Raw genomic sequence first — 15,587 nt, forward strand, 5'->3', positions numbered from 1 at the left:
TTCGTCTTGGGCGAGCCGGAGACGCAGCTGCATGGCATTATTTGGGCCGTCCATGACGGAAAAAGCCGTGGTAGAAGCGAGGGCGAGGGAAATATCTAGGAGTTCCCGGCTACGGTGGGTGGTCGGGGCCAAGCGATTCATAGAGGTTTGCGCATTTCTCTCGTACACGTACGTGCGTGTGTGCAAGGCGTTGTGCTCTACGTTAACCCGAGCGAGGCATTGGGGTCTAACGGAACCCGAGCGATTGCACTAGCTACGTTACTGAACCCCGATCGATTCCTTGCTGTTAACTGAACCCGAGTGATTCCTTCGGTACTGCTGCTATCTAAAGCCGATCGATGCTGCCTCTTGATGAACAGTTCCCGGTGGGGGTTGGATGAGCAGGATCCCGTGGTAGTAGAGGCTGTTGTCATTGGATGCACAGGACCCCGATCGAGGAGGCGTGAGGGTGGATGAATAGTAGCCGGTGGAGGGACCCCGTACGTGGAGGGCTGGTTGAACAGGACCCCATGGAGGGGCTGGTTGAACAGGACCCCGTGGAGGGTTGGTTGAACTGTAGCCGGTGGAGGCTGGATGAACAGGACCCCATGGAGGGCTGGATGAACAGTAGCCTGGGAGGCTGGATGAATAGGACCCCATGGATGAACAGTAGCTAGTGGAGGAAGTCGACGGTGAATGAACAACAGCAGGTGGAGGCTGGAGGAAGTCGACGGTGTATGAACAGTAGCCCATGGAGTCCAGTTTTGTGGTACGCCACACCCCTCCTGATCAACAGGACCTCGTTTCTAACTTAGGCACTCCAACACTAGTCCTTTCCTCCGTTTTGCGGTATGCCACACCCGTTCCGATCAACAGGACCCCGTTTCGACCGTACGCTGTCGAACACAAGTCTGTTTCCTCCATTTTGTGGTACTCCATATCCTTCCCGATGAACAGGACCCCGTTTCGACCATGCGCGGTCGAACAGAAGGCCCGTTTCCTCCGTTCTGCGGTACACCATACCTCGTTTCGACTATTCATCCAAGCCAGTTTGGCTCCTGATGAAAATGACACATTCCATTACCTGGCGATGAACACGACGCATTCCGTTGCCTCCCCATGAACACGATGCAGTTTCTCCGTTCCGGCCCAGCCGGTTGGCTTTCGATGAACAGGATTAGTCATTGTACGCGTTAGAGACCCCGCCCGTAGCCATATTTACTATCTTGCAGTGTGGTCATACGTACATGTACACGATATAGACAAGAATGCGTGACATGCTACGTTGGCGCCTATACTTCAACACGTGTCGCTCCTTACTCGGCCATGGTACGTCGCTGCAAAGACACAGATCGACCGCTATGTACATACACGTTCGCGACCAGATAGATAACGCTACCTTCGCTTCAACCTGGTGGGTCCCAGCTGTCAGGGGGGGTAAGAAGGCAGTTCCTTCCATGCGAAGATAAAGCCGGTGGGTCCTAGCTCTCATGGGGAACATTTTTTTCATGAAATACATAGGCCCTTCCGGTAGGTCCGAGGTGTCAGGTGGAGGAATCATTATTTTGCGCGTAATAAGTAGGCACTTCCTTGCGCGCGGCCATGGACCCAGCTGTCAGCCTCTCCACTTACAGTCCTCTTCTGATGGCTATCATTTGTTGACCGCGTTGACGACGCCGTATCGCCTGAGAGCACTAAGTTGGTGGACGACGGCGCGACCAAGGAAGGGAACGTCCCGGAGCCGGGGAATACGCAACAGTGGATGCCCACACGGAGGGGAGTACGAGGGTTGACTGCTTTGGCTGCGGTTTGAGGCTGTCGTCTCCGGAGAATAACAGGGGGTGTGGGTCAGTAGAGGGAAGGCCTGGCCAGTAGTAGTAAGGTTGGGCGGTGAGGCCTGTGCGGCAGCACAGCCGGCCATGGGAGATTGGAGGCAAAAAAACCGGAGTGCAGGTTTGGCGGGCGCAGGTTTGGGTGGCTGGAGCAACAAGACCAGAGTTTGAATACGCAGCTTGGACGTTGGATTAACATCAAACAGTCATTGCAGCTAGAATCATTTATTGACTAAGTTGACAAAGCCCTGCGTACGCGTTAACTTAGTAGGCCCACAAGTCAGCCTCCAAATCTGGTGGGTCCCAGCTAGCAGGTGAATCAATTTGTTTTCGCGTAACAAGGTGGCACTTCCTTGCGTGCGAATATGTTTTCTGTTTTTTTCTTTCTTCATTTTCAAGTTAGAATAAAAATAAAACAATTTAGGATCTTTGGTACAATCTATATTTTCATGAAAAGGATCATAATAAAGTTGGTGGGTCCCAGCTATCTGGGAGAGGAAACTTTTTATTTCCGCGTAATAAAGGAAGCACTTCCTTGCGTGCGAAGATGTAGCTGGTGGGTCAAACCTGTAAGGGGGAGAAATTAGTTGTTTTCGCATAATACGGGGGCACTTGCTGCGTGCGGCCATGGGCCATGTGGGTTCCTGCTGTCAGCCAATCCACATACATGCCTCATCCAATGGCTGTCGTTTGTTGACAAAGTTTCCCACGCCGCGTCAAGAACAAACGCAGTGAACGATGGCGAGTATTACGAAAGGAACGACCCGGAGCCGGAGAAGACACAACAGTGGATGGCCACAAGGAGGGGAGTATGAGGGTTCACTAGTTCGGTTGCAGTGTAAGGCTACCATTGTCGGTGAAGAAAAGGAGGTGTTGGTGAGTAGAGGAATGGCCTGGACAACGTTTGGGAGTAGAGTGGGTCAGTGAAGCCAGCGCGGCAGCACAGCCGGCCATGGGACGCGGCAGCAGGCTGTACCGCCGGCGGTGGTCTGGGCGGCTAAATGATACGTGCATTTTGCATAATGCTTTTATATCGATATTTATTGCATTATGGGCTGTTATTACACATTATGTCACAATACTTATGCCTATTCTCTCTTATTTCACAAGGTTTACATGAAGAGGCGAAATGCCGGCAGCTGGAATTCTAGGCTAGAAAAGGAACAAATATTAGAGACCTATTCTGCACAACTCCAAAAGTCCTAATACTTCACGGGAGCACGTTTCAGAATATATATAAAAAATATTGGGCGAAGGAAGTACCAGAGGGGGGCCACCCACCATCCACGAGGGTGGGGGCGCCCCCTGCCTCATGGGCCCCCTGGCAGGCCTCCGGTGCCCATCTTCTGCTATATGAGGTCTTTCGTCTGAGAAAAAATCATAAGCTAGCTCACGGGACGAAACTCCACCGCCACAAGGCGGAACCTTGGCGGAACCAATCTAGGGCTCTGGTGGAGCTGTTCTACCGGGGAAACTTCCCTCCGGGAGGGGGAAATCATCACCATCGATCCTCTCATCGGGAGGGGGTCAATCTCCATCAACACATTCACCAGCACCATCTCATCTCAAACCCTAGTTATCTCTTGTATCCAATCTTTGTCTAAAAACCACAGAATGGTACTTGTGGGCTGCTAGTAGTGTTGATTACTCCTTGTAGTTGATGCTAGTTGGTTTATTCGGTGGAAGATCATATGTTCAAATCCTTTATGCATATTAATACCCCTCTGATTATGAACATGAATACAATTTGTGAGTAGTTACGTTTGTTCCTGAGGACATGGGAGAACTCTTGCTATAAATACTCATGTGAATTTGGTATTCGTTTGATATTTTGATGAGATGTATGTTGTCTCTCCTCTAGTGGTGTCATGTGATCATCGACAACATGACACTTCACAATTTTTTGGGCCTATAGGAAGGCATTGGGAAGTAATAAGTATATGATGGGTTGCTAGAGTGACAGAAGCTTAAACCCTAGTTTATGAGTTGCTTCGTAAGGGGCTGATTTGGATCTATATGTTTCATGCTATCGTTAGGTTTACCTTAATACTTTTTTTGGAGTTGCTGATGCTTGCAAGAAAGATTAATCATAAGTGGGATGCTTGTCCAAGGAAGGGAAGTACCCAAGCACGGGTCCACCCACATATCAAATTATCAAAGTACCAAACGCAAATCATATGAACGTGATGAAAACTTGCTTGACAATAATTCCCACGTGTCCTCGGGAGCGTTTTCCTCTATATATGAGTTTGTCCAGGCTTGTCCTTTGCTACAAAAAGGATTGGGCCATCTTGCTGCACCTTATTTACTTTTATTACTTGTTACCCATTACAAATTACCTTATCACAAAACTATCTGTTTTCGATAATTTCAGTGCTTGCAGAGAATACCTTAGTGAAAACTGCTTACCATTTCCTTCTGCTCTTCGTTGGGTTCGACACTCTTACTTATAGAAAGGACTACGATAGATCCCCTATACTTGTGGGTCATCAAGACACTTTTCTGGCGCCGTTGCCGGGGAGTGAAGCGCCTTTGGTGAGTGGAATTTGGTAAGGAAAATTTTATATAGTGTGCTGAAATTTACTGTCACTTGTTACTATGGAACATAATCCTTTGAGGGGCTTGTTCAGGGTATCTTCACCCCGACCAGTAGAGCAAAGAGTTGCTCCTCAACCTACAGAATCTACTGAAAATGTTTACTTTGAAATTCCTTCGGGTATGATAGAGAAACTGCTAGCTAATCCTTTCACAGGTGATGAAACATTACATCCCGATTTGCACCTAATCTATGTGGATGAAGTTTGTGGATTATTTAAGCTTGCAGTTATGCCCGAGGATGTTATCAATAACAAGGCCTTCCCTTTATGTTTGAAGGGAAAGGCATTGACATGGTTTAGGCTATGTGATGATTTGGGATCATGGAACTACAATCGATAGAAATTGGAATTTCATCAGAAGTTTTATCCTATGCATCTTGTTCATCGTGATTGTAATTATATATATAATTTTTGGCCTCATGAAGGAGAAAGCATCACTCAAGCTTGGGGGAGGCTTAAGTCAATGTTATATTCATGCCCCAACGATGAGCTCTCAAGAGAAATTATTATTCAAAACATTTATGCTCGACTTTCTCTCAATAATCGCTCCATGCTCGATACTTCTTGTACTGGTTCTTTTATGATGAAGACTATTGAATTCAAATGGGATTTGTTGGAAATATTGAAACGCGACTCTGAAGATTGGGATCTCGACGAAGGCAAGGAGTCAGGTATAACACCTAAGTTTGATTGTGTTAAATATTTTATGGATACCGATGCTTTCCATGAATTTAGCACTAAATATGGACTTGACTCTGAGATATTAGCTTCTTTCCGTGAATCCTTCGCTACTCATGTTGATGTCCCTAAGGAGAAGTGGTTTAAATATAATCCTCCCATTGAAGTAAAAGTAGACGCACCTATTAAAGTTGAAGAAAAGACTATCACTTATAATGATTTTGTTGTTCCTACTGCTTATATTGAGAAACCACCTTTCCCTGTTAGAATAAAGGATCATGCTAAAGCTTCAACTGTTGTTCGTAAGAGTAATACTAGAACACCTATACCCTCTGAGCAAGTTAAAGTTGAACCTAGTGTTGCTATGGTTAAAGATCTCTTGGCCGATAATATTGATGGGCATGTTATTTACTTCTGTGATGAAGCTGCTAGAATTGCTAGGCCCGATACTAAAAATAAACATAGACCTATTGTAGGCATGCCTGTTATTTCTGTTAAAATAGGAGATCATTGCTATCATGGCTTATGTGATATGGGTGCTAGTGCAAGTGCAATACCTCATTCCTTATATAAAGAAATTACGCATGATATTGCACCTACTGAGATAGAGGAAATTGATGTCACAATTAAGCTTGAGAATAGAGACACTATTTCACCAGTTGGGATTGTTAGAGATGTTGAAGTCTTGTGTGGGGAAGTCAAATATCCTACTGATTTTCTTGTTCTTGGTTCCCCACAAGATAATTTTTGTCCCATTATATTTGGTAGACCCTTCTTGAATACTGTTAATGCTAGGATAGATTGCAAAAAGGATGTTGTTACTATTGGTTTGGGGGATATGTCTCATGAGTTTAATTTTGCTAAATTTCGTAGACAACCCCATGAGTTTAATTATTGGTCTTGCTTCTATTGCTGGGCCTCCTGGTGATTCTTTAGAACAATATTTGCTAGACCATGAAAATGATATGTTTATGAATGAAAGAAGGGAAATAGATGAAGTATTGTTTAAACAGGGACCTATTTTGAAACACAACTTGCCTGTTGAAATCCTAGGGGATCCTCCTCCACCCAAGGGTGATCCTGTGTTTGAGCTTAAACATTTACCTGATACTCTTAAATATGCTTATCTTGATGAGAAAGAGATATATCCTGTTATTATCAGTCCTAACCTTTCAGAGCATGAAGAAAAGAAATTATTGAAAACTCTAAAGAAGCACCGTGCTGGTATTGGATATACACTTGATGGTCTTAAGGGCATTAGCCCCACTCTATGCCACTCTACTAGGAAAAGGCCTACTAGTGGCGCACCAATTTTGCATACTAATGGCGCACCACATAGAAGTGCGCCATTAGTAATAAATTTTTTCAATTTTTTTAAAAAAATTCAATTTTTTTATTTTTTTCTTAATCTCGGGTCAATATGCTTAATCTGAGGTCAAATCACACTCCGTGGTCAAACTTCCTGAAAGGTCACCCATCCTCACACTACTCCAGCCTAAGCATGCTTAACTTCAGAGTTCTATCCAACCCCAGCACCAGCTCACTTCACAGGCACTTGTTGATATATCTAGCATATCAATCCTATTAAACCTTGTTGATGTTTAGGACTTTGTTCATGTTCATGAGTGTGATGAAATTTTTAAAAAATATTTCAAACTTTCGTTCATATTACGTATCATATTTTGAAAAAAAATCGAAACTATTTTTTTCTGTTACTAGTGGCGCACCTAGCATACGGTGCGCCACTAGTAAGTTTGAATTTTTTTGAATTTTTTGCCTCCAGATCTTAAAAGCCCCGTAACTTTTTTTGTTAGGTTTTTGAGGATTTTGAAAATGTTTAATGGATGTAACTTTCCGAGTAGATGATTTTTCATATAGAAAACTTTTTAATCCGAGTTCGTATGCAAAAGTTATGGCCATTTTACAAATTCTAGAGAGATTTTGCAAATAAAGTCAAAATTCATATTTGTAAATTTTCCCAACAACTAGACCACATATCACATGGGAAACTTATTTTGTTTTATTTTTTGACATTTTTATCATTTTCTTCTTAAAAAAAACTGAAAAGGCGGTCCAGGGGGGGTGCATGCGAGGGAATTTTTGGGCCAAGTTAGTAATGGCGCACCACTCCCACGGTGCGCATTACTAGTTTTCAAAAAATATAAAAAAAGTTGAAAAAAAATATTAGTGGCGCACCGTGGATGTGGTGCGCCATTACTAGTTTAACTAGTAATGGCACACTATCCCCTGGTGCCATTACTAGTTTTGAAAAAAAATGAAAACAAAAATTGACAAAAATTTACTAATGGCGCACCGCGGATGTGGTGCGCCATTACTAGTTTAACTAGTAATGGCGCACTATCCCCTGGTGCGCCATTACTAGTTTTGAAAAAAAATTAAAAAAATCTTGTTACTAATGGCGCACCGTAGATGTTGTGCGCCATTAGTATTTGGACACTAATGGCGCACCATGTGTTAGCACAAATGGCGCCATTAGTATATAGTAGTGGCGCACCACATGTCTGGTGCGCCATTAGTGTCAATTTCATCTATAGCCCTTTTCCTAGTAGTGCTAGCACAAAATAAAATTGGAGAAAGACGCGAAACCGGTTCTTGTTCACCAACGACGGTTAAATCCTAAGATGAAAGAAGTGGTAAGAAAAGAAATACAAAAGCTTCTGGAGGCAGGTATAATTTATCCCGTTGCTGATAGTCAATGGGTGAGTCATGTCCATTGCTTCCCTAAGAAGGAGGTATTACTGTTGTTCCTAATGATGAAGATGAATTGATCCCACAAAGAATTGTTACAGGTTATAGAATGGTAACTGATTTCCGCAAATTAAATAAAGCTACTAAAAAGGATCATTACACGTTACCTTTTATTCATCAAATGCTAGAAAGATTATCCAAACATACACATTTTTGCTTTCTAGATGGTTATTTTGGTTTCTCTCAAATACCTATGTCAAAACAGGATCAATAAAAGACAACTATCACTTGCCCTTTCGGTACCTTTGCTTATAGATGTATGCCTTTTGGTTTATGCAATGCACCTTCTACCTTTCAAAGATGTATGATTGCTATATTCTCCGATTTTTGTGAAAATATTGTTGAGGTTTTCATGGATGATTTCTCCGTTTATGGAACTTCTTTTGATGATTTCTTAAGCAACCTTGATCGATTTTTGCAGAGATGTGAAGAAACTAATCTTGTCTTGAATTGGGAGAAGTGCCACTTTATGGTTAATGAAGGTATTGTCTTGGGGCATAAAATTTCTGAAAGAGGTATTGAAGTTGATAAAGCTAAAGTTGATGCTATTGAAAAGATATCGTGTCCTAAGGACATTAAAGGTATAAGAAGTTTCCTTGGTCATGCCGGTTTTTATAGGAGGTTCATTAAGGACTTCTCTAAAATTTCTAGGCCTCTGACTAATCTCTTACAAAAAGATGTTCCTTTTGTCTTTCATGATGATTGTGTAGAAGCATTTGAAATACTTAAGAAAGCCTTGATTTCTGCATCTATTGTTGAGCCACCTGATTGGAATTTACCCTTTGAAATTATTTGTGATGTTAGTGATTATGCTGTAGGGGCTGTTTTAGAACAAAGGGTTGATAAGAAATTAAATGTTATCCAATATGCTAGTAAGACTCTGGACAATGCCCAGAGAAATTATGCTACTACTGAAAAATAATTTTTAGCGGTTGTATTTGCTTGTGATAAGTTCAGACCTTATATTGTTGATTCTAAAGTAAATGTTCACATTGATCATGCTGCTATTAAATATCTTATGGAAAAGAAAGATGCTAAACCTAGACTTATTAGATGGGTTCTCTTTCTACAATAATTTGATTTGCATATCATTGATAGATAGGGAGCTGAGAACCCCGTTGGAGACAACTTGTCTAGGTTAGAGAATGTTCTTGATGACCCACTACCTATAGATGATAGCTTTCCTGATGAACAATTAGCTGTCATAAATGCTTCTCATACTGCTCCATGGTATGATGATTATGCTAATTACATTGTTGCTAAATTTATACTACCTAGTTTCACATACCAGCAAAAGAAAAAGTTTTTCTATGATTTAAGACATTACTTATGGAATGACCCACACCTTTATAAAGAAGGAGTAGATGGTGTTATTAGACGTTGTGTACCTGAGCATGAACAGGAACAGATCCTACGCAAGTTTCACTCCAAGGCTTATGGAGGACACCATGCTGGAGATAGAACTACACATAAGGTATTGCAATCCGGTTTTTATTGGCCTACTCTCTTCAAAGATGCATGTAAGTTTGTCTTGTCTTGTCCTGAATGTCAAAGAATTGGTAATATTAGTAGACGTCAAGAAAGGCCTATGAATTATTCACTTGTTATTGAACCATTTGATGTTTGGGGCTTTGATTATATGGGACCGTTTCCTTCCTCTAATGGGTATACACATATTTTAGTTGTTGTTGATTACGTTACTAAGGGGGTAGAAGCTATTCCAACTAGTAGTGCCTATGAATTATTCACTTGTTATTGAACCATTTTATGTTTGGGGCTTTGATTATATGGGACCGTTTCCTTCCTCTAATGGGTATACACATATTTTAGTTGTTGTTGATTACGTTACTAAGTGGGTAGAAGCTATTCCAACTAGTAGTGTCGATCATAACACCTCTATTAAGATGCTTAAAGAAGTTATTTTTCCGAGGTTTGGAGTCCCTAGATACGTAATGACTGATGGTGGTTCACATTTTATTCATGGTGCCTTTCGTAAAATGCTTGCTAAGTATGATGTTAATCATAAAATTGCATCTCCATATCACCCACAGTCTAGTGGTCAAGTAGAATTGAGTAATAGAGATCTTAAATTAATTTTGCAAAAGACTGTTAATAGATCTAGAATGAATTGGTCCAAGAAACTAGATGATGCATTATGGGCTTATAGAACTGCATATAAAAATCCTATGGGTATGTCTCCATATAAAATGGTTTATGGTAAAGCATGTCACTTACCTCTTGACTAGAACATAAGGCATATTGGGCCATTAAAGAGCTCAATTATGATTTCAAACTTGCCGGTGAGAAGAGGCTTTTTTACATTAGCTCACTTGATGAATGGAGAACCCAAGCCTATGAGAATGCCAAACTGTTTAAATAAAAGGTTAAAAGATGGCATGACAAAAGGATACAAAAACGTGAGTTTAATGTAGGTGACTATGTATTGTTATACAACTCTCATTTAAGATTTTTTCCAGGAAAACTCCTTTCTAAATAGGAAGGTCCTTACGTCATTGAGTAGGTCAATCGTTCCGGTGCCATAAAAATCAAAAAGTTCGAAGGCAGAAATATGAGGGTGGTGAACGGTCAAAGAATCAAACATTATATCTCAGGTAATCCCATAAATGTTGAAACTAATGTTATTGAAACCGTAACCCCGGAGGAATACATAAGGGACGCTTTATAGAATGTTTCAGACTCCGAAAAGGAAGAGGTAAGTGGTACCGCAAGTTTTCTCCATTTTGGAATATTTAAGAAAATAGGAAAATAAGAAGCAGTCCGGGAAGGACACGAGGCTTCCAGAGGGTGGAGGGCGCGCCCCCTGCCTCGTGGACACCTCTTGTGCTCTCCGGACTCTGTTTTCTTGCACGATACTTCTTTTGGTCGGTAAAAATTCATTATATAATCTCCCGAAGGTTTTGACCACCGTATCACGCAAATATATTCTGTCTTTGTTTCGAGCTATTTTTCTGACAGATCTAGATCATCATGACTTCTCCAAACGTCCCCAAGGACAAGTTCTTCGAGAAGGTCATCAATCCCTACCTCGCGGAGGTGCTGCAACACCCTCAAACCATTGAGATGCGTGAGGGGTTGCTGCACATCCATGATGTTGAGGGACCAAGGAGGACCGGAAGCGTGGAGACAAGACTCGATGCAATGGAGCAACAAGTTTTCAAGTGCCAGGAGATGGTGGAACATGTACTCGACGCCAACCACATAATGATCACAGAGTTCACCAACAACACCAAGCAAGATGCCAGGAACATCGGGGAGACCATCTTCAAGCTTCACGAGAAAATCAAGCATCTCCAAGCCCAGATCTATGACATGCTAAACCAAAACTGTGAGTACGAATATAGATCCAAGAGGATGAGTTTGGATGCAAATTTGAGGATCCCGGAGACTCGATCATCCTTCTATGATGGTGAGCCTATGCCTTGGAAGATGGATGACAAGCCTACATCATCAACAACTCCATCATCACCACCTCCAAGGAAGGAGACATAAACACATGGGTATGGGCACTCCCTTTAGCAACTGCCAAGCTTGGGGGAGTGCCCTGGTATCGTATCACCATAACACTTTTATCTTTACCTTTTTCTTAGTTCGATCCTTTTGGTAATATCTTGATCTAGTAGAATAAGGTTTTAGTATGATCTAGTTTTGAGTTTTGCTTTCTGATTCTTCTACGTAATCGAGTCCGTGAGCTATAATAAAGATTAGTGTTGAGTTAAGGGCTTGATTATCTTGCTATGATCTTGAGGGAATAAAATAAAAGAGAAAGAATAAAAAGAAATAAAGAGATCATATGGATCTTATGGATAGTAATGACTTCACATATAAAAAGTATGATGAATAAAAGTTGTTGAGGGTTGACAAACATAGTTTTGGTCATCGTTGCAATTAATAGGAAGTAATAAAGAAAGAGAGGTTTTCACATATAAATATACTATCTTGGACATCTTTTATGATTGTGAGCACTCATTAAAATATGACATGCTAAAAAGTTGACGTTGGACAAGGAAGACAACGTAATGGGTTATGTTTTCTTACATCCAAAATAAATTATATTGTCATGGATCATCCAAGATGTTGAGCTTGCCTTTCCCTCTCATGCTATCCAAATCCGTTGCACCAAGTAGGGATACTACTTGTGCTTCCAAATATCCTTAAACCCAGTTTTGCCATGAGAGTCCACCATATCTACCTATGGATTGAGTAAGATCCTTCAAGTAAGTTGTCATTGTTGCAAGCAATAAAAATTGCTCTCTAAATATGTATGATTTATTAGTGTGGAGAAAATAAGCTTTATACGATCTTGTGATGTGGAAGAAATAAAAGCGAAGGACTTCATAATGAAGGTCCATATCACAAGTGGTAATATAAAGTGACGTTCTTTCGCATTAAGATTTTGTGCATCCAACCATAAAAGCACATGACAACCTCTGCTTCCCTCTGCGAAGGGCCTATCTTTTATTCTTGTCTTATACTTCATACAAGAGTCATGGTGATCTTCACCTTTCCTTTTTACATTTTATCCTTTGGCAAGCACAATGTGTTGGAAAGATCTTGATATATATAGCTAATTGGTTGTGAGTTTTCATGAACTATTATTGTTGACATTACTCGTGAGGTAAAAGGTTGGGAGGCAAAACTATAAGCCCCTATCTTTCTCTGTGTCCGACTAAAACTTCATAACCATAAATATTGCATGAGTGTTAGCAATTGTGAAAGACTAAATGATGGTTGAGTATGTGGACCTGCTGAAAAGCTCTTATATTGACTCTTTCCTATGTTATGATAAATTGCAATTGCTTCAATGACTGATATTATAGTTTGTTGGTTCTCAATGAAGTTTTTGGTTCATACTTGAAATTGTGAATGAATTGTTACTTTAGCATAAGAAATCATATGACAATATATATGTTGTTGTTCTAAGAATGGTCATGATGCCCTTATGTCCATATTTTATTTTATCGACACCTCTATCTCTAAACATGTGGACATATTTTTCGATATCGGCTTTCACTTGAGGACAAGTGAGGTCTAAGCTTGGGGGAGTTGATACGTCCATTTTGCATCATGCTTTTATATCGATATTTATTGCATTATGGGCTGTTATTACACATTATGTCACAATACTTATGCCTAGTCTCTCTTATTTTACAAGGTTTACATGAAGAGGGGGAATGCCGGCAGATGGAATCCTGGGCTAGAAAAGGAGCAAATATTAGAGACCTGTTCTGAACAACTCCAAAAGTCCTGAAACTTCATGGGAGCACGTTTCAGAATATATATATATATATATATATAAAATATTGCACGAAGGAAGTACCAGAGGGGGGCCACCCACCATCCACGAGGGTGGGGGGCGCGCCCTACCCCGCTGGGCGCGCCCCTGCCTCGTGGGCCCCCTGGAATGCCTCCGGTGCCCATATTCTTCTATATGAGGTCTTTCGTCTGAGAAAAAATCATAAGCTAGCTCACGAGATGAAACTCCGCCGCCACGAGGCGGAACCTTGACGGAACCAATCTAGGGCTCCGGTGGAGCTGTTCGCCGGTGAAACTTCCCTCTAGGAGGGGGAAATCATCACCGTCGTCATCACCATCGATCCTCTCATCGGGAGGGGGTCAATCTGCATCAACATCTTCATCAGCACCATCTCATCTCAAACTGTAGTTCATCTCTTGTATCCAATCTTTGTCTCAAAACCTCAGATTGGTACCTGTCGGTTGCTAGTAGTGTTGATTACTCCTTGTAGTTGATGCTAGTTGGTTTATTCGGTGGAAGATCATATGCTGAGATCCTTTATGCATATTAATACCCCTCTGATTATGAACATGAATATGATTTGTGAGTAGTTACGTTTGTTCCTGAGGACATAGGAGAAGTCTTGCTATAAGTAGTCATGTGAATATGGTATTCGTTTGATATTTTGATGAGATGTATGTTGTCTCTCCTCTAGTGGTGTCATGTGAACGTCCACTACATGACACTTCACCATTGTTTGGGCCTAGAGGAAGGCATTGGGAAGTAATAAGTAGATGAAGGGTTGCTAGAGTGACAGAAGCTTAAACCCTAGTTTATGAGTTGCTTCGTAAGGGGCTGATTTGGATCTATATGTTTCGTGCTATGGTTAGGTTTACCTTAATACTTCTTTTGTAGTTGCGTATGCTTGCAAGAGGGGTTAATCATAAGTGGGATGTTTGTACAAGGAAGGGCAGTACCCAAGCACCGGTCCACCCACATATCAAATTATCAAAGTACCGAACGTGAATCATATGAACATGATGAAAACTAGCTTGACGATAATTCCCATGTGTCCTCGGGAGCGTTTTCCTTTATATAAGAGTTTTTCCAGGCTTGTCCTTTGCTACAAAAAGGATTGGGCCATCTTGTTGCACCTTATTTACTTTTATTACTTGTTACCCATTACAAATTACCTTATCACAAAACTATCTATTACCGATAATTTCAGTTCTTGCAGAGAATACCGTAGTGAAAACTGCTTATCATTTCCTTCTGCTCCTCGTTGGGTTCGACACTCTTACTTATCGAAAGGACTACGATAGATCCCCTATACTTTTGGGTCATCACTGAAGCAAGAATATCCAAGATTGAAGAAGCACAACAACCGTTGGGTGGACATCCAACGACTACAACTGTTTTTTTGGTGCGCTAGAATCATCTCTTGACTATAAGTTTACAAATCCTTCCGTATGCCTTAGTAGGCCCACAAGCCTTCCGTACGCGTCACTGACTATAATTCTCAAAAAATAGTAGGCCCACAAGTGAGCATCACATCTGTAGCAGAGAACATATAGCCCATTTGTGATTTGTAATAGTGTACATCCCATTTTTGAATTCTAATGGAATTTACTACGACCCAATTACAGTGTGTTAAAATTACAACAGATTTTCTAGCCAGGACAACGATTAATAATTTCAACCAACCTCTCAAAACAGAATTCAACCAAAAATCCCACATTTTGATGGGATCCGAAAAAAATTATCCCAAAATTTCGAGTCAGATTAAATATAATTTCAAAATGAATTTGTATTAGGTAAAACATCTAAACAAATATTGCACGCGCAATAAGTAATGAAATTAACATTTCCAAATTCAAACATTAATATTTTTGAAACTAATTACCTACTTCGTGCATTTTTGTATATTTACAGCCCAGTTTTTATAATTACATCCCATTTATTATTTCTTAAATCCCATTTTCTTGTTAGGCCTATTGCATCCCTCGTAAGAAATATTTACAACCCAGCAGGGCGGAGAATAACAAGTTGACCTGGGTTGGGTATTCCGCAAAAAAAGTATAGCTGGGCTAGCCATTTTCACCTTGAAAAATTAATATCTGGTCTGGATATTTGGTCGACATAAAATAATAGCCTGGGCTAGATGGGCCACATCCCACCTAGTTGATAGCCTGATCCTCTAAACAACAACAAAAACATCGCTCAAGAAAAACTCCGCTTACACCTAAAAAACAAATACTGCTCGAGCTGCTGGGTCCCAACTCTCGGCCGCTCCTTGTGTAGTTCTCTCGTTTATTGACTATATGGGTTGATGATGGTGTGGGACCGTGATGTTAGGAAACAAGGAGGAAGCAAAAAAAATTGTATATATAATAAGGACGAACTTGCGTACGTATGGCTATGGCTGTAGTGGGTCCCTATTGTCATCCAGTCCAAATAAAGTCATCTCCTGATTCCTCA

The sequence above is a fragment of the Triticum urartu genome, chromosome 3, assembly GCF_003073215.2.
Source record: "Triticum urartu cultivar G1812 chromosome 3, Tu2.1, whole genome shotgun sequence".
Lineage (NCBI taxonomy): Eukaryota > Viridiplantae > Streptophyta > Magnoliopsida > Poales > Poaceae > Triticum > Triticum urartu.